Below are 21567 nucleotides of genomic sequence, written 5' to 3'. Positions count from 1 at the left end.
AGGGAATGCATTATAAGAAGAATCTTTACATAGAAAGTCTGTTCTTTACCTTTTTCACACTACGAAACAGCTTTGTATTCAACTTAAACACTGTCAGGGCAAGAGATTGTGTTTTAGACTAAAAGGGAATGCATTATAAGAAGAATCTTTACTTTGAAACTCTGTTCTTTACCTTTTTCACACTATGAAACAGCTTTGTATTCAACTTAAACACTGTTTCAGGGCAAGAGAATGTGTTTTAGACTAAAAGGGAATGCATTATAAGAAGAATCTTTACTTTGAAACTCTGTTCTTTACCTTTTTCACACTATGAAACAGCTTTGTATTCACCTTAAACACTGTTTCAGGGCAAGAGATTGTGTTTTAGACTAAAAGGGAATGCATTATAAGAAGAATCTTTACTTTGAAACTCTGTTCTTTACCTTTTTCACACTATGAAACAGGTTTGTATTCAACTTAAACACTGTTTCAGGGCAAGAGATTGTGTTTTAGAATAAAAGGGAATGCATTATAAGAAGAATCTTTACTTTGAAACTCTGTTCTTTACCTTTTTCACACTATGAAACAGGTTTGTATTCAACTTAAACACTGTTTCAGGGCAAGAGATTGTGTTTTAGAATAAAAGGGAATGCATTATAAGAAGAATCTTTACTTTGAAACTCTGTTCTTTACCTTTTTCACACTATGAAACAGCTTTGTATTCACCTTAAACACTGTTTCAGGGCAAGAGATTGTGTTTTAGACTAAAAGGGAATGCATTATAAGAAGAATCTTTACTTTGAAACTCTGTTCTTTACCTTTTTCACACTACGAAACAGCTTTGTATTCACCTTAAACACTGTTTCAGGGCAAGAGATTGTGTTTTAGACTAAAAGGGAATGCATTATAAGAAGAATCTTTACTTTGAAACTGTTCTTTACCTTTTTCACACTATGAAACAGCTTTGTATTCACCTTAAACACTGTTTCAGGGCAAGAGATTGTGTTTTAGACTAAAAGGGAATGCATTATAAGAAGAATCTTTACATAGAAAGTCTGTTCTTTACCTTTTTCACACTACGAAACAGCTTTGTATTCACCTTAAACACTGTTTCAGGGCAAGAGATTGTGTTTTACACTAAAAGGGAATGCATTATAAGAAGAATCTTTACATAGAAACTCTGTTCTTTACCTTTTTCACACTACGAAACAGCTTTGTATTCACCTTAAACACTGTTTCAGGGCAAGAGATTGTGTTTTAGACTAAAAGGGAATGCATTATAAGAAGAATCTTTACATAGAAAGTCTGTTCTTTACCTTTTTCACACTACGAAACAGCTTTGTATTCAACTTAAACACTGTCAGGGCAAGAGATTGTGTTTTAGACTAAAAGGGAATGCATTATAAGAAGAATCTTTACTTTGAAACTCTGTTCTTTACCTTTTTCACACTATGAAACAGCTTTGTATTCAACTTAAACACTGTTTCAGGGCAAGAGAATGTGTTTTAGACTAAAAGGGAATGCATTATAAGAAGAATCTTTACTTTGAAACTCTGTTCTTTACCTTTTTCACACTATGAAACAGCTTTGTATTCACCTTAAACACTGTTTCAGGGCAAGAGATTGTGTTTTAGACTAAAAGGGAATGCATTATAAGAAGAATCTTTACTTTGAAACTCTGTTCTTTACCTTTTTCACACTATGAAACAGGTTTGTATTCAACTTAAACACTGTTTCAGGGCAAGAGATTGTGTTTTAGAATAAAAGGGAATGCATTATAAGAAGAATCTTTACTTTGAAACTCTGTTCTTTACCTTTTTCACACTATGAAACAGGTTTGTATTCAACTTAAACACTGTTTCAGGGCAAGAGATTGTGTTTTAGAATAAAAGGGAATGCATTATAAGAAGAATCTTTACTTTGAAACTCTGTTCTTTACCTTTTTCACACTATGAAACAGCTTTGTATTCACCTTAAACACTGTTTCAGGGCAAGAGATTGTGTTTTAGACTAAAAGGGAATGCATTATAAGAAGAATCTTTACTTTGAAACTCTGTTCTTTACCTTTTTCACACTACGAAACAGCTTTGTATTCACCTTAAACACTGTTTCAGGGCAAGAGATTGTGTTTTAGACTAAAAGGGAATGCATTATAAGAAGAATCTTTACTTTGAAACTGTTCTTTACCTTTTTCACACTATGAAACAGCTTTGTATTCACCTTAAACACTGTTTCAGGGCAAGAGATTGTGTTTTAGACTAAAAGGGAATGCATTATAAGAAGAATCTTTACATAGAAAGTCTGTTCTTTACCTTTTTCACACTACGAAACAGCTTTGTATTCACCTTAAACACTGTTTCAGGGCAAGAGATTGTGTTTTAGACTAAAAGGGAATGCATTATAAGAAGAATCTTTACTTTGAAACTCTGTTCTTTACCTTTTTCACACTACGAAACAGCTTTGTATTCACCTTAAACACTGTTTCAGGGCAAGAGATTGTGTTTTAGACTAAAAGGGAATGCATTATAAGAAGAATCTTTACTTTGAAACTGTTCTTTACCTTTTTCACACTATGAAACAGCTTTGTATTCAACTTAAACACTGTGTCAGGGCAAGAGATTGTATTTTAGACTAAAAGGGAATGCATTATAAGAAGAATCTTTAATTTGAAACTCTGTTCTTTACCTCTTTCACACTATGAAACAGCTTTGTATTCAACTTAAACACTGTCAGGGCAAGAGATTGTGTTTTAGACTAAAAGGGAATGCATTATAAGAAGAATCTTTACTTTGAAACTGTTCTTTACCTTTTTCACACTATGAAACAGCTTTGTATTCAACTTAAACACTGTTTCAGGGCAAGAGATTGTGTTTTAGACTAAAAGGGAATGCATTATAAGAAGAATCTTTACATAGAAAGTCTGTTCTTTACCTTTTTCACACTACGAAACACCTTTGTAAACACTGTTTCAGGGCAAGAGATTGTGTTTTAGACTAAAAGGGAATGCAATATAAGAAGAATCTATACTTTGAAACTCTGTTCTTTACCTTTTTCACACTACGAAACAGCTTTGTATTCAGCTTAAACACTGTTTCAGGGCAAGAGATTGTGTTTTACACTAAAAGGGAATGCATTATAAGAAGAATCTTTACATAGAAACTCTGTTCTTTACCTTTTTCACACTACGAAACAGCTTTGTATTCACCTTAAACACTGTTTCAGGGCAAGAGATTGTGTTTTAGACTAAAAGGGAATGCATTATAAGAAGAATCTTTACTTTGAAACTGTTCTTTACCTTTTTCACACTATGAAACAGCTTTGTATTCACCTTAAACACTGTTTCAGGGCAAGAGATTGTGTTTTAGACTAAAAGGGAATGCATTGTAAGAAGAATCTTTACTTTGAAACTGTTCTTTACCTTTTTCACACTATGAAACAGCTTTGTATTCACCTTAAACACTGTTTCAGGGCAAGAGATTGTGTTTTAGACTAAAAGGGAATGCATTGTAAGAAGAATCTTTACTTTGAAACTGTTCTTTACCTTTTTCACACTATGAAACAGCTTTGTATTCACCTTAAACACTGTTTCAGGGCAAGAGATTGTGTTTTAGACTAAAAGGGAATGCATTATAAGAAGAATCTTTACTTTGAAACTGTTCTTTACCTTTTTCACACTATGAAACAGCTTTGTATTCACCTTAAACACTGTTTCAGGGCAAGAGATTGTGTTTTAGACTAAAAGGGAATGCATTATAAGAAGAATCTTTACATAGAAAGTCTGTCCTTTACCCTTTTCACACTACGAAACAGCTTTGTATTCACCTTAAACACTGTTTCAGGGCAAGATGATTGTGTTTTAGACTAAAAAGGAATGCATTATAAGAAGAATCTTTACATAGAAAGTCTGTTCTTTACCTTTTTCACACTACGAAACAGCTTTGTAAACACTGTTTCAGGGCAAGAGATTGTGTTTTAGACTAAAAGGGAATGCAATATAAGAAGAATCTATACTTTGAAACTCTGTTCTTTACCTTTTTCACACTACGAAACAGCTTTGTATTCAGCTTAAACACTGTTTCAGGGCAAGAGATTGTGTTTTACACTAAAAGGGAATGCATTATAAGAAGAATCTTTACATAGAAACTCTGTTCTTTACCTTTTTCACACTACGAAACAGCTTTGTATTCACCTTAAACACTGTTTCAGGGCAAGAGATTGTGTTTTAGACTAAAAGGGAATGCATTATAAGAAGAATCTTTACATAGAAAGTCTGTTCTTTACCTTTTTCAGACTACGAAACAGCTTTGTAAACACTGTTTCAGGGCAAGAGATTGTGTTTTAGACTAAAAGGGAATGCAATATAAGAAGAATCTATACTTTGAAACTCTGTTCTTTACCTTTTTCACACTACGAAACAGCTTTGTATTCAGCTTAAACACTGTTTCAGGGCAAGAGATTGTGTTTTACACTAAAAGGGAATGCATTATAAGAAGAATCTTTACATAGAAACTCTGTTCTTTACCTTTTTCACACTACGAAACAGCTTTGTATTCACCTTAAACACTGTTTCAGGGCAAGAGATTGTGTTTTAGACTAAAAGGGAATGCATTATAAGAAGAATCTTTACTTTGAAACTCTGTTCTTTACCTTTTTCACACTATGAAACAGCTTTGTATTCAACTTAAACACTGTTTCAGGGCAAGAGATTGTGTTTTAGACTAAAAGGGAATGCATTATAAGAAGAATCTTTACTTTGAAACTCTGTTCTTTACCTTTTTCACACTATGAAACAGCTTTGTATTCACCTTAAACACTGTTTCAGGGCAAGAGATTGTGTTTTAGACTAAAAGGGAATGCATTATAAGAAGAATCTTTACATAGAAAGTCTGTTCTTTACCTTTTTCACACTACGAAACAGCTTTGTATTCACCTTAAACACTGTTTCAGGGCAAGAGATTGTGTTTTAGACTAAAAGGGAATGCATTATAAGAAGAATCTTTAATTTGAAACTCTGTTCTTTTCCTCTTTCACACTACGAAACAGCTTTGTATTCACCTTAAACACTGTTTCAGGGCAAGAGATTGTGTTTTAGACTAAAAGGGAATGCATTATAAGAAGAATCTTTACTTTGAAACTCTGTTCTTTACCTTTTTCACACTATGAAACAGCTTTGTATTCAACTTAAACACTGTTTCAGGGCAAGAGATTGTGTTTTAGACTAAAAGGGAATGCATTATAAGAAGAATCTTTACTTTGAAACTCTGTTCTTTACCTTTTTCACACTATGAAACAGCTTTGTATTCACCTTAAACACTGTTTCAGGGCAAGAGATTGTGTTTTAGACTAAAAGGGAATGCATTATAAGAAGAATCTTTACATAGAAAGTCTGTTCTTTACCTTTTTCACACTACGAAACAGCTTTGTATTCACCTTAAACACTGTTTCAGGGCAAGAGATTGTGTTTTAGACTAAAAGGGAATGCATTATAAGAAGAATCTTTAATTTGAAACTCTGTTCTTTACCTCTTTCACACTATGAAACAGCTTTGTATTCAACTTAAACACTGTCAGGGCAAGAGATTGTGTTTTAGACTAAAAGGGAATGCATTATAAGAAGAATCTTTACTTTGAAACTCTGTTCTTTACCTTTTTCACACTATGAAACAGCTTTGTATTCAACTTAAACACTGTTTCAGGGCAAGAGATTGTGTTTTAGACTAAAAGGGAATGCATTATAAGAAGAATCTTTACATAGAAAGTCTGTTCTTTACCTTTTTCACACTACGAAACACCTTTGTAAACACTGTTTCAGGGCAAGAGATTGTGTTTTAGACTAAAAGGGAATGCAATATAAGAAGAATCTATACTTTGAAACTCTGTTCTTTACCTTTTTCACACAACGAAACAGCTTTGTATTCAGCTTAAACACTGTTTCAGGGCAAGAGATTGTGTTTTACACTAAAAGGGAATGCATTATAAGAAGAATCTTTACATAGAAACTCTGTTCTTTACCTTTTTCACACTACGAAACAGCTTTGTATTCACCTTAAACACTGTTTCAGGGCAAGAGATTGTGTTTTAGACTAAAAGGGAATGCATTATAAGAAGAATCTTTACTTTGAAACTGTTCTTTACCTTTTTCACACTATGAAACAGCTTTGTATTCACCTTAAACACTGTTTCAGGGCAAGAGATTGTATTTTAGACTAAAAGGGAATGCATTATAAGAAGAATCTTTACTTTGAAACTCTGTTCTTTACCTTTTTCACACTATGAAACAGCTTTGTATTCAACTTAAACACTGTGTCAGGGCAAGAGATTGTGTTTTAGACTAAAAGGGAATGCATTATAAGAAGAATCTTTACTTTGAAACTCTGTTGTTTACCTTTTTCACACTATGAAACAGCTTTGTATTCAACTTAAACACTGTGTCAGGGCAAGAGATTGTATTTTAGACTAAAAGGGAATGCATTATAAGAAGAATCTTTACTTTGAAACTCTTCTTTACCTTTTTCACACTATGAAACAGCTTTGTATTCACCTTAAACACTGTTTCAGGGCAAGAGATTGTGTTTTAGACTAAAAGGGAATGCATTATAAGAAGAATCTTTACTTTGAAACTGTTCTTTACCTTTTTCACACTATGAAACAGCTTTGTATTCACCTTAAACACTGTTTCAGGGCAAGAGATTGTGTTTTAGACTAAAAGGGAATGCATTGTAAGAAGAATCTTTACTTTGAAACTGTTCTTTACCTTTTTCACACTATGAAACAGGTTTGTATTCACCTTAAACACTGTTTCAGGGCAAGAGATTGTGTTTTAGACTAAAAGGGAATGCATTATAAGAAGAATCTTTACTTTGAAACTCTGTTCTTTACCTTTTTCACACTACGAAACAGCTTTGTATTCACCTTAAACACTGTTTCAGGGCAAGAGATTGTGTTTTAGACTAAAAGGGAATGCATTATAAGAAGAATCTTTACATTGAAAGTCTGTTCTTTACCTTTTTCACACTACGAAACAGCTTTGTATTCAACTTAAACACTGTCAGGGCAAGAGATTGTGTTTTAGACTAAAAGGGAATGCATTATAAGAAGAATCTTTACTTTGAAACTCTGTTCTTTACCTTTTTCACACTATGAAACAGCTTTGTATTCAACTTAAACACTGTTTCAGGGCAAGAGATTGTGTTTTAGACTAAAAGGGAATGCATTATAAGAAGAATCTTTACATAGAAAGTCTGTTCTTTACCTTTTTCACACTACGAAACAGCTTTGTAAACACTGTTTCAGGGCAAGAGATTGTGTTTTAGACTAAAAGGGAATGCAATATAAGAAGAATCTATACTTTGAAACTCTGTTCTTTACCTTTTTCACACTACGAAACAGCTTTGTATTCAGCTTAAACACTGTTTCAGGGCAAGAGATTGTGTTTTACACTAAAAGGGAATGCATTATAAGAAGAATCTTTACATAGAAACTCTGTTCTTTACCTTTTTCACACTACGAAACAGCTTTGTATTCACCTTAAACACTGTTTCAGGGCAAGAGATTGTGTTTTAGACTAAAAGGGAATGCATTATAAGAAGAATCTTTACTTTGAAACTCTGTTCTTTACCTTTTTCACACTATGAAACAGCTTTGTATTCAACTTAAACACTGTTTCAGGGCAAGAGATTGTGTTTTAGACTAAAAGGGAATGCATTATAAGAAGAATCTTTACTTTGAAACTCTGTTCTTTACCTTTTTCACACTATGAAACAGGTTTGTATTCAACTTAAACACTGTTTCAGGGCAAGAGATTGTGTTTTAGAATAAAAGGGAATGCATTATAAGAAGAATCTTTACTTTGAAACTCTGTTCTTTACCTTTTTCACACTATGAAACAGGTTTGTATTCAACTTAAACACTGTTTCAGGGCAAGAGATTGTGTTTTAGAATAAAAGGGAATGCATTATAAGAAGAATCTTTACTTTGAAACTCTGTTCTTTACCTTTTTCACACTATGAAACAGCTTTGTATTCACCTTAAACACTGTTTCAGGGCAAGAGATTGTGTTTTAGACTAAAAGGGAATGCATTATAAGAAGAATCTTTACTTTGAAACTGTTCTTTACCTTTTTCACACTATGAAACAGCTTTGTATTCACCTTAAACACTGTTTCAGGGCAAGAGATTGTGTTTTACACTAAAAGGGAATGCATTATAAGAAGAATCTTTACATAGAAAGTCTGTCCTTTACCCTTTTCACACTACGAAACAGCTTTGTATTCACCTTAAACACTGTTTCAGGGCAAGATGATTGTGTTTTAGACTAAAAAGGAATGCATTATAAGAAGAATCTTTACTTTGAAACTCTGTTCTTTACCTTTTTCACACTACGAAACAGCTTTGTATTCACCTTAAACACTGTTTCAGGGCAAGAGATTGTGTTTTCGACTAAAAGGGAATGCATTATAAGAAGAATCTTTACTTTGAAACTGTTCTTTACCTTTTTCACACTATGAAACAGCTTTGTATTCACCTTAAACACTGTTTCAGGGCAAGAGATTGTGTTTTAGACTAAAAGGGAATGCATTATAAGAAGAATCTTTACATAGAAAGTCTGTTCTTTACCTTTTTCACACTACGAAACAGCTTTGTATTCACCTTAAACACTGTTTCAGGGCAAGAGATTGTGTTTTAGACTAAAAGGGAATGCATTATAAGAAGAATCTTTACTTTGAAACTCTGTTCTTTACCTTTTTCACACTACGAAACAGCTTTGTATTCACCTTAAACACTGTTTCAGGGCAAGAGATTGTGTTTTAGACTAAAAGGGAATGCATTATAAGAAGAATCTTTACTTTGAAACTGTTCTTTACCTTTTTCACACTATGAAACAGCTTTGTATTCAACTTAAACACTGTCAGGGCAAGAGATTGTATTTTAGACTAAAAGGGAATGCATTATAAGAAGAATCTTTAATTTGAAACTCTGTTCTTTACCTCTTTCACACTATGAAACAGCTTTGTATTCAACTTAAACACTGTCAGGGCAAGAGATTGTGTTTTAGACTAAAAGGGAATGCATTATAAGAAGAATCTTTACTTTGAAACTCTGTTCTTTACCTTTTTCACACTATGAAACAGCTTTGTATTCAACTTAAACACTGTTTCAGGGCAAGAGATTGTGTTTTAGACTAAAAGGGAATGCATTATAAGAAGAATCTTTACATAGAAAGTCTGTTCTTTACCTTTTTCACACTACGAAACACCTTTGTAAACACTGTTTCAGGGCAAGAGATTGTGTTTTAGACTAAAAGGGAATGCAATATAAGAAGAATCTATACTTTGAAACTCTGTTCTTTACCTTTTTCACACTATGAAACAGCTTTGTATTCAGCTTAAACACTGTTTCAGGGCAAGAGATTGTGTTTTACACTAAAAGGGAATGCATTATAAGAAGAATCTTTACATAGAAACTGTTCTTTACCTTTTTCACACTATGAAACAGCTTTGTATTCACCTTAAACACTGTTTCAGGGCAAGAGATTGTATTTTAGACTAAAAGGGAATGCATTATAAGAAGAATCTTTACTTTGAAACTCTGTTCTTTACCTTTTTAACACTATGAAGCAGCTTTGTATTCACCTTAAACACTGTTGCAGGGCAAGAAATTGTGTTTTAGACTAAAAGGGAATGCATTATAAGAAGAATCTTTACTTTGAAACTCTTCTTTACCTTTTTCACACTATGAAACAGCTTTGTATTCACCTTAAACACTGTTTCAGGGCAAGAGATTGTGTTTTAGACTAAAAGGGAATGCATTATAAGAAGAATCTTTACTTTGAAACTGTTCTTTACCTTTTTCACACTATGAAACAGCTTTGTATTCACCTTAAACACTGTTTCAGGGCAAGAGATTGTGTTTTAGACTAAAAGGGAATGCATTATAAGAAGAATCTTTACATAGAAAGTCTGTCCTTTACCCTTTTCACACTACGAAACAGCTTTGTATTCACCTTAAACACTGTTTCAGGGCAAGATGATTGTGTTTTAGACTAAAAAGGAATGCATTATAAGAAGAATCTTTACATAGAAAGTCTGTTCTTTACCTTTTTCACACTACGAAACAGCTTTGTAAACACTGTTTCAGGGCAAGAGATTGTGTTTTAGACTAAAAGGGAATGCAATATAAGAAGAATCTATACTTTGAAACTCTGTTCTTTACCTTTTTCACACTACGAAACAGCTTTGTATTCAGCTTAAACACTGTTTCAGGGCAAGAGATTGTGTTTTACACTAAAAGGGAATGCATTATAAGAAGAATCTTTACATAGAAACTCTGTTCTTTACCTTTTTCACACTACGAAACAGCTTTGTATTCACCTTAAACACTGTTTCAGGGCAAGAGATTGTGTTTTAGACTAAAAGGGAATGCATTATAAGAAGAATCTTTACATAGAAAGTCTGTTCTTTACCTTTTTCACACTACGAAACAGCTTTGTATTCAACTTAAACACTGTCAGGGCAAGAGATTGTGTTTTAGACTAAAAGGGAATGCATTATAAGAAGAATCTTTACTTTGAAACTCTGTTCTTTACCTTTTTCACACTATGAAACAGCTTTGTATTCAACTTAAACACTGTTTCAGGGCAAGAGATTGTGTTTTAGACTAAAAGGGAATGCATTATAAGAAGAATCTTTACATAGAAAGTCTGTTCTTTACCTTTTTCAGACTACGAAACAGCTTTGTAAACACTGTTTCAGGGCAAGAGATTGTGTTTTAGACTAAAAGGGAATGCAATATAAGAAGAATCTATACTTTGAAACTCTGTTCTTTACCTTTTTCACACTACGAAACAGCTTTGTATTCAGCTTAAACACTGTTTCAGGGCAAGAGATTGTGTTTTACACTAAAAGGGAATGCATTATAAGAAGAATCTTTACATAGAAACTCTGTTCTTTACCTTTTTCACACTACGAAACAGCTTTGTATTCACCTTAAACACTGTTTCAGGGCAAGAGATTGTGTTTTAGACTAAAAGGGAATGCATTATAAGAAGAATCTTTACTTTGAAACTCTGTTCTTTACCTTTTTCACACTATGAAACAGCTTTGTATTCAACTTAAACACTGTTTCAGGGCAAGAGATTGTGTTTTAGAATAAAAGGGAATGCATTATAAGAAGAATCTTTACTTTGAAACTCTGTTCTTTACCTTTTTCACACTATGAAACAGCTTTGTATTCACCTTAAACACTGTTTCAGGGCAAGAGATTGTGTTTTAGACTAAAAGGGAATGCATTATAAGAAGAATCTTTACTTTGAAACTGTTCTTTACCTTTTTCACACTATGAAACAGCTTTGTATTCACCTTAAACACTGTTTCAGGGCAAGAGATTGTGTTTTACACTAAAAGGGAATGCATTATAAGAAGAATCTTTACATAGAAAGTCTGTCCTTTACCCTTTTCACACTACGAAACAGCTTTGTATTCACCTTAAACACTGTTTCAGGGCAAGATGATTGTGTTTTAGACTAAAAAGGAATGCATTATAAGAAGAATCTTTACTTTGAAACTCTGTTCTTTACCTTTTTCACACTACGAAACAGCTTTGTATTCACCTTAAACACTGTTTCAGGGCAAGAGATTGTGTTTTAGACTAAAAGGGAATGCATTATAAGAAGAATCTTTACTTTGAAACTGTTCTTTACCTTTTTCACACTATGAAACAGCTTTGTATTCACCTTAAACACTGTTTCAGGGCAAGAGATTGTGTTTTAGACTAAAAGGGAATGCATTATAAGAAGAATCTTTACATAGAAAGTCTGTTCTTTACCTTTTTCACACTACGAAACAGCTTTGTATTCACCTTAAACACTGTTTCAGGGCAAAAGATTGTGTTTTAGACTAAAAGGGAATGCATTATAAGAAGAATCTTTACTTTGAAACTCTGTTCTTTACCTTTTTCACACTATGAAACAGCTTTGTATTCAACTTAAACACTGTTTCAGGGCAAGAGATTGTGTTTTAGACTAAAAGGGAATGCATTATAAGAAGAATCTTTACATAGAAAGTCTGTTCTTTACCTTTTTCACACTACGAAACACCTTTGTAAACACTGTTTCAGGGCAAGAGATTGTGTTTTAGACTAAAAGGGAATGCAATATAAGAAGAATCTATACTTTGAAACTCTGTTCTTTACCTTTTTCACACTACGAAACAGCTTTGTATTCAGCTTAAACACTGTTTCAGGGCAAGAGATTGTGTTTTACACTAAAAGGGAATGCATTATAAGAAGAATCTTTACATAGAAACTGTTCTTTACCTTTTTCACACTATGAAACAGCTTTGTATTCACCTTAAACACTGTTTCAGGGCAAGAGATTGTATTTTAGACTAAAAGGGAATGCATTATAAGAAGAATCTTTACTTTGAAACTCTGTTCTTTACCTTTTTCACACTATGAAACAGCTTTGTATTCAACTTAAACACTGTGTCAGGGCAAGAGATTGTATTTTAGACTAAAAGGGAATGCATTATAAGAAGAATCTTTACTTTGAAACTCTTCTTTACCTTTTTCACACTATGAAACAGCTTTGTATTCACCTTAAACACTGTTTCAGGGCAAGAGATTGTGTTTTAGACTAAAAGGGAATGCATTATAAGAAGAATCTTTACTTTGAAACTGTTCTTTACCTTTTTCACACTATGAAACAGCTTTGTATTCACCTTAAACACTGTTTCAGGGCAAGAGATTGTGTTTTAGACTAAAAGGGAATGCATTATAAGAAGAATCTTTACATAGAAAGTCTGTCCTTTACCCTTTTCACACTACGAAACAGCTTTGTATTCACCTTAAACACTGTTTCAGGGCAAGATGATTGTGTTTTAGACTAAAAAGGAATGCATTATAAGAAGAATCTTTACATAGAAAGTCTGTTCTTTACCTTTTTCACACTACGAAACAGCTTTGTAAACACTGTTTCAGGGCAAGAGATTGTGTTTTAGACTAAAAGGGAATGCAATATAAGAAGAATCTATACTTTGAAACTCTGTTCTTTACCTTTTTCACACTACGAAACAGCTTTGTATTCAGCTTAAACACTGTTTCAGGGCAAGAGATTGTGTTTTACACTAAAAGGGAATGCATTATAAGAAGAATCTTTACATAGAAACTCTGTTCTTTACCTTTTTCACACTACGAAACAGCTTTGTATTCACCTTAAACACTGTTTCAGGGCAAGAGATTGTGTTTTAGACTAAAAGGGAATGCATTATAAGAAGAATCTTTACATAGAAAGTCTGTTCTTTACCTTTTTCACACTACGAAACAGCTTTGTATTCAACTTAAACACTGTCAGGGCAAGAGATTGTGTTTTAGACTAAAAGGGAATGCATTATAAGAAGAATCTTTACTTTGAAACTCTGTTCTTTACCTTTTTCACACTATGAAACAGCTTTGTATTCAACTTAAACACTGTTTCAGGGCAAGAGATTGTGTTTTAGACTAAAAGGGAATGCATTATAAGAAGAATCTTTACATAGAAAGTCTGTTCTTTACCTTTTTCAGACTACGAAACAGCTTTGTAAACACTGTTTCAGGGCAAGAGATTGTGTTTTAGACTAAAAGGGAATGCAATATAAGAAGAATCTATACTTTGAAACTCTGTTCTTTACCTTTTTCACACTACGAAACAGCTTTGTATTCAGCTTAAACACTGTTTCAGGGCAAGAGATTGTGTTTTACACTAAAAGGGAATGCATTATAAGAAGAATCTTTACATAGAAACTCTGTTCTTTACCTTTTTCACACTACGAAACAGCTTTGTATTCACCTTAAACACTGTTTCAGGGCAAGAGATTGTGTTTTAGACTAAAAGGGAATGCATTATAAGAAGAATCTTTACTTTGAAACTCTGTTCTTTACCTTTTTCACACTATGAAACAGCTTTGTATTCAACTTAAACACTGTTTCAGGGCAAGAGATTGTGTTTTAGACTAAAAGGGAATGCATTATAAGAAGAATCTTTACTTTGAAACTCTGTTCTTTACCTTTTTCACACTATGAAACAGCTTTGTATTCACCTTAAACACTGTTTCAGGGCAAGAGATTGTGTTTTAGACTAAAAGGGAATGCATTATAAGAAGAATCTTTACATAGAAAGTCTGTTCTTTACCTTTTTCACACTACGAAACAGCTTTGTATTCACCTTAAACACTGTTTCAGGGCAAGAGATTGTGTTTTAGACTAAAAGGGAATGCATTATAAGAAGAATCTTTACTTTGAAACTCTGTTCTTTACCTTTTTCACACTACGAAACAGCTTTGTATTCACCTTAAACACTGTTTCAGGGCAAGAGATTGTGTTTTAGACTAAAAGGGAATGCATTATAAGAAGAATCTTTACATAGAAAGTCTGTTCTTTACCTTTTTCACACTACGAAACAGCTTTGTATTCAACTTAAACACTGTCAGGGCAAGAGATTGTGTTTTAGACTAAAAGGGAATGCATTATAAGAAGAATCTTTAATTTGAAACTCTGTTGTTTACCTTTTTCACACTATGAAACAGCTTTGTATTCAACTTAAACACTGTGTCAGGGCAAGAGATTGTATTTTAGACTAAAAGGGAATGCATTATAAGAAGAATCTTTACTTTGAAACTCTTCTTTACCTTTTTCACACTATGAAACAGCTTTGTATTCACCTTAAACACTGTTTCAGGGCAAGAGATTGTGTTTTAGACTAAAAGGGAATGCATTATAAGAAGAATCTTTACTTTGAAACTGTTCTTTACCTTTTTCACACTATGAAACAGCTTTGTATTCACCTTAAACACTGTTTCAGGGCAAGAGATTGTGTTTTAGACTAAAAGGGAATGCATTATAAGAAGAATCTTTACATAGAAAGTCTGTCCTTTACCCTTTTCACACTACGAAACAGCTTTGTATTCACCTTAAACACTGTTTCAGGGCAAGATGATTGTGTTTTAGACTAAAAAGGAATGCATTATAAGAAGAATCTTTACATAGAAAGTCTGTTCTTTACCTTTTTCACACTACGAAACAGCTTTGTAAACACTGTTTCAGGGCAAGAGATTGTGTTTTAGACTAAAAGGGAATGCAATATAAGAAGAATCTATACTTTGAAACTCTGTTCTTTACCTTTTTCACACTACGAAACAGCTTTGTATTCAGCTTAAACACTGTTTCAGGGCAAGAGATTGTGTTTTACACTAAAAGGGAATGCATTATAAGAAGAATCTTTACATAGAAACTCTGTTCTTTACCTTTTTCACACTACGAAACAGCTTTGTATTCACCTTAAACACTGTTTCAGGGCAAGAGATTGTGTTTTAGACTAAAAGGGAATGCATTATAAGAAGAATCTTTACATAGAAAGTCTGTTCTTTACCTTTTTCACACTACGAAACAGCTTTGTATTCAACTTAAACACTGTCAGGGCAAGAGATTGTGTTTTAGACTAAAAGGGAATGCATTATAAGAAGAATCTTTACTTTGAAACTCTGTTCTTTACCTTTTTCACACTATGAAACAGCTTTGTATTCAACTTAAACACTGTTTCAGGGCAAGAGATTGTGTTTTAGACTAAAAGGGAATGCATTATAAGAAGAATCTTTACATAGAAAGTCTGTTCTTTACCTTTTTCAGACTACGAAACAGCTTTGTAAACACTGTTTCAGGGCAAGAGATTGTGTTTTAGACTAAAAGGGAATGCAATATAAGAAGAATCTATACTTTGAAACTCTGTTCTTTACCTTTTTCACACTACGAAACAGCTTTGTATTCAGCTTAAACACTGTTTCAGGGCAAGAGATTGTGTTTTACACTAAAAGGGAATGCATTATAAGAAGAATCTTTACATAGAAACTCTGTTCTTTACCTTTTTCACACTACGAAACAGCTTTGTATTCACCTTAAACACTGTTTCAGGGCAAGAGATTGTGTTTTAGACTAAAAGGGAATGCATTATAAGAAGAATCTTTACTTTGAAACTCTGTTCTTTACCTTTTTCACACTATGAAACAGCTTTGTATTCAACTTAAACACTGTTTCAGGGCAAGAGATTGTGTTTTAGACTAAAAGGGAATGCATTATAAGAAGAATCTTTACTTTGAAACTCTGTTCTTTACCTTTTTCACACTATGAAACAGCTTTGTATTCACCTTAAACACTGTTTCAGGGCAAGAGATTGTGTTTTAGACTAAAAGGGAATGCATTATAAGAAGAATCTTTACTTTGAAACTCTGTTCTTTACCTTTTTCACACTATGAAACAGCTTTGTATTCACCTTAAACACTGTTTCAGGGCAAGAGATTGTGTTTTAGACTAAAAGGGAATGCATTATAAGAAGAATCTTTACTTTGAAACTGTTCTTTAACTTTTTCACACTATGAAACAGCTTTGTATTCACCTTAAACACTGTTTCAGGGCAAGAGATTGTATTTTAGACTAAAAGGGAATGCATTATAAGAAGAATCTTTACTTTGAAACTCTGTTCTTTACCTTTTTCACACTATGAAACAGCTTTGTATTCAACTTAAACACTGTGTCAGGGCAAGAGATTGTGTTTTAGACTAAAAGGGAATGCATTATAAGAAGAATCTTTACTTTGAAACTCTGTTGTTTACCTTTTTCACACTATGAAAGCTTTGTATTCAACTTAAACACTGTGTCAGGGCAAGAGATTGTATTTTAGACTAAAAGGGAATGCATTATAAGAAGAATCTTTACTTTGAAACTCTTCTTTACCTTTTTCACACTATGAAACAGCTTTGTCTTCACCTTAAACACTGTTTCAGAGCAAGAGATTGTGTTTTAGACTAAAAGGGAATGCATTATAAGAAGAATCTTTACTTTGAAACTGTTCTTTACCTTTTTCACACTATGAAACAGCTTTGTATTCACCTTAAACACTGTTTCAGGGCAAGAGATTGTGTTTTAGACTAAAAGGGAATGCATTATAAGAAGAATCTTTACTTTGAAACTCTGTTCTTTACCTTTTTCACACTATGAAACAGGTTTGTAATCAACTTAAACACTGTTTCAGGGCAAGAGATTGTGTTTTACACTAAAAGGGAATGCATTATAAGAAGAATCTTTACTTTGAAACTCTGTTCTTTACCTTTTTCACACTATGAAACAGCTTTGTATTCACCTTAAACACTGTTTCAGGGCAAGAGATTGTGTTTTAGACTAAAAGGGAATGCATTATAAGAAGAATCTTTACTTTGAAACTGTTCTTTACCTTTTTCACACTATGAAACAGCTTTGTATTCACCTTAAACACTGTTTCAGGGCAAGAGATTGTGTTTTACACTAAAAGGGAATGCATTATAAGAAGAATCTTTACATAGAAAGTCTGTCCTTTACCCTTTTCACACTACGAAACAGCTTTGTATTCACCTTAAACACTGTTTCAGGGCAAGATGATTGTGTTTTAGACTAAAAAGGAATGCATTATAAGAAGAATCTTTACTTTGAAACTCTGTTCTTTACCTTTTTCACACTACGAAACAGCTTTGTATTCACCTTAAACACTGTTTCAGGGCAAGAGATTGTGTTTTAGACTAAAAGGGAATGCATTATAAGAAGAATCTTTACTTTGAAACTGTTCTTTACCTTTTTCACACTATGAAACAGCTTTGTATTCACCTTAAACACTGTTTCAGGGCAAGAGATTGTGTTTTAGACTAAAAGGGAATGCATTATAAGAAGAATCTTTACATAGAAAGTCTGTTCTTTACCTTTTTCACACTACGAAACAGCTTTGTATTCACCTTAAACACTGTTTCAGGGCAAGAGATTGTGTTTTAGACTAAAAGGGAATGCATTATAAGAAGAATCTTTACTTTGAAACTCTGTTCTTTACCTTTTTCACACTACGAAACAGCTTTGTATTCACCTTAAACACTGTTTCAGGGCAAGAGATTGTGTTTTAGACTAAAAGGGAATGCATTATAAGAAGAATCTTTACTTTGAAACTGTTCTTTACCTTTTTCACACTATGAAACAGCTTTGTATTCAACTTAAACACTGTGTCAGGGCAAGAGATTGTATTTTAGACTAAAAGGGAATGCATTATAAGAAGAATCTTTAATTTGAAACTCTGTTCTTTACCTCTTTCACACTATGAAACAGCTTTGTATTCAACTTAAACACTGTCAGGGCAAGAGATTGTGTTTTAGACTAAAAGGGAATGCATTATAAGAAGAATCTTTACTTTGAAACTCTGTTCTTTACCTTTTTCACACTATGAAACAGCTTTGTATTCAACTTAAACACTGTTTCAGGGCAAGAGATTGTGTTTTAGACTAAAAGGGAATGCATTACAAGAAGAATCTTTACATAGAAAGTCTGTTCTTTACCTTTTTCACACTACGAAACACCTTTGTAAACACTGTTTCAGGGCAAGAGATTGTGTTTTAGACTAAAAGGGAATGCAATATAAGAAGAATCTATACTTTGAAACTCTGTTCTTTACCTTTTTCACACTACGAAACAGCTTTGTATTCAGCTTAAACACTGTTTCAGGGCAAGAGATTGTGTTTTACACTAAAAGGGAATGCATTATAAGAAGAATCTTTACATAGAAACTGTTCTTTACCTTTTTCACACTATGAAACAGCTTTGTATTCACCTTAAACACTGTTTCAGGGCAAGAGATTGTATTTTAGACTAAAAGGGAATGCATTATAAGAAGAATCTTTACTTTGAAACTCTGTTCTTTACCTTTTTCACACTATGAAACAGCTTTGTATTCAACTTAAACACTGTGTCAGGGCAAGAGATTGTATTTTAGACTAAAAGGGAATGCATTATAAGAAGAATCTTTACTTTGAAACTCTTCTTTACCTTTTTCACACTATGAAACAGCTTTGTATTCACCTTAAACACTGTTTCAGGGCAAGAGATTGTGTTTTAGACTAAAAGGGAATGCATTATAAGAAGAATCTTTACTTTGAAACTGTTCTTTACCTTTTGCACACTATGAAACAGCTTTGTATTCACCTTAAACACTGTTTCAGGGCAAGAGATTGTGTTTTAGACTAAAAGGGAATGCATTATAAGAAGAATCTTTACATAGAAAGTCTGTCCTTTACCCTTTTCACACTACGAAACAGCTTTGTATTCACCTTAAACACTGTTTCAGGGCAAGATGATTGTGTTTTAGACTAAAAAGGAATGCATTATAAGAAGAATCTTTACATAGAAAGTCTGTTCTTTACCTTTTTCACACTACGAAACAGCTTTGTAAACACTGTTTCAGGGCAAGAGATTGTGTTTTAGACTAAAAGGGAATGCAATATAAGAAGAATCTATACTTTGAAACTCTGTTCTTTACCTTTTTCACACTACGAAACAGCTTTGTATTCAGCTTAAACACTGTTTCAGGGCAAGAGATTGTGTTTTACACTAAAAGGGAATGCATTATAAGAAGAATCTTTACATAGAAACTCTGTTCTTTACCTTTTTCACACTACGAAACAGCTTTGTATTCACCTTAAACACTGTTTCAGGGCAAGAGATTGTGTTTTAGACTAAAAGGGAATGCATTATAAGAAGAATCTTTACATAGAAAGTCTGTTCTTTACCTTTTTCACACTACGAAACAGCTTTGTATTCAACTTAAACACTGTCAGGGCAAGAGATTGTGTTTTAGACTAAAAGGGAATGCATTATAAGAAGAATCTTTACTTTGAAACTCTGTTCTTTACCTTTTTCACACTATGAAACAGCTTTGTATTCAACTTAAACACTGTTTCAGGGCAAGAGATTGTGTTTTAGACTAAAAGGGAATGCATTATAAGAAGAATCTTTACATAGAAAGTCTGTTCTTTACCTTTTTCAGACTACGAAACAGCTTTGTAAACACTGTTTCAGGGCAAGAGATTGTGTTTTAGACTAAAAGGGAATGCAATATAAGAAGAATCTATACTTTGAAACTCTGTTCTTTACCTTTTTCACACTACGAAACAGCTTTGTATTCAGCTTAAACACTGTTTCAGGGCAAGAGATTGTGTTTTACACTAAAAGGGAATGCATTATAAGAAGAATCTTTACATAGAAACTCTGTTCTTTACCTTTTTCACACTACGAAACAGCTTTGTATTCACCTTAAACACTGTTTCAGGGCAAGAGATTGTGTTTTAGACTAAAAGGGAATGCATTATAAGAAGAATCTTTACTTTGAAACTCTGTTCTTTACCTTTTTCACACTATGAAACAGCTTTGTATTCAACTTAAACACTGTTTCAGGGCAAGAGATTGTGTTTTAGACTAAAAGGGAATGCATTATAAGAAGAATCTTTACTTTGAAACTCTGTTCTTTACCTTTTTCACACTATGAAACAGCTTTGTATTCACCTTAAACACTGTTTCAGGGCAAGAGATTGTGTTTTAGACTAAAAGGGAATGCATTATAAGAAGAATCTTTACATAGAAAGTCTGTTCTTTACCTTTTTCACACTACGAAACAGCTTTGTATTCACCTTAAACACTGTTTCAGGGCAAGAGATTGTGTTTTAGACTAAAAGGGAATGCAATATAAGAAGAATCTATACTTTGAAACTCTGTTCTTTACCTTTTTCACACTACGAAACAGCTTTGTATTCAGCTTAAACACTGTTTCAGGGCAAGAGATTGTGTTTTACACTAAAAGGGAATGCATTATAAGAAGAATCTTTACATAGAAACTCTGTTCTTTACCTTTTTCACACTACGAAACAGCTTTGTATTCACCTTAAACACTGTTTCAGGGCAAGAGATTGTGTTTTAGACTAAAAGGGAATGCATTATAAGAAGAATCTTTACTTTGAAACTCTGTTCTTTACCTTTTTCACACTATGAAACAGCTTTGTATTCAACTTAAACACTGTTTCAGGGCAAGAGATTGTGTTTTAGACTAAAAGGGAATGCATTATAAGAAGAATCTTTACTTTGAAACTCTGTTCTTTACCTTTTTCACACTATGAAACAGCTTTGTATTCACCTTAAACACTGTTTCAGGGCAAGAGATTGTGTTTTAGACTAAAAGGGAATGCATTATAAGAAGAATCTTTACTTTGAAACTCTGTTCTTTACCTTTTTCACACTATGAAACAGCTTTGTATTCACCTTAAACACTGTTTCAGGGCAAGAGATTGTGTTTTAGACTAAAAGGGAATGCATTATAAGAAGAATCTTTACTTTGAAACTGTTCTTTAACTTTTTCACACTATGAAACAGCTTTGTATTCACCTTAAACACTGTTTCAGGGCAAGAGATTGTATTTTAGACTAAAAGGGAATGCATTATAAGAAGAATCTTTACTTTGAAACTCTGTTCTTTACCTTTTTCACACTATGAAACAGCTTTGTATTCAACTTAAACACTGTGTCAGGGCAAGAGATTGTGTTTTAGACTAAAAGGGAATGCATTATAAGAAGAATCTTTACTTTGAAACTCTGTTGTTTACCTTTTTCACACTATGAAAGCTTTGTATTCAACTTAAACACTGTGTCAGGGCAAGAGATTGTATTTTAGACTAAAAGGGAATGCATTATAAGAAGAATCTTTACTTTGAAACTCTTCTTTACCTTTTT

Source organism: Electrophorus electricus, chromosome 17 (assembly GCF_041902795.1).
Source record: "Electrophorus electricus isolate QZ-2024a chromosome 17, ASM4190279v1, whole genome shotgun sequence".
NCBI lineage: Eukaryota > Metazoa > Chordata > Actinopteri > Gymnotiformes > Gymnotidae > Electrophorus > Electrophorus electricus.
Note: the sequence above shows the minus strand (reverse complement) of the source record.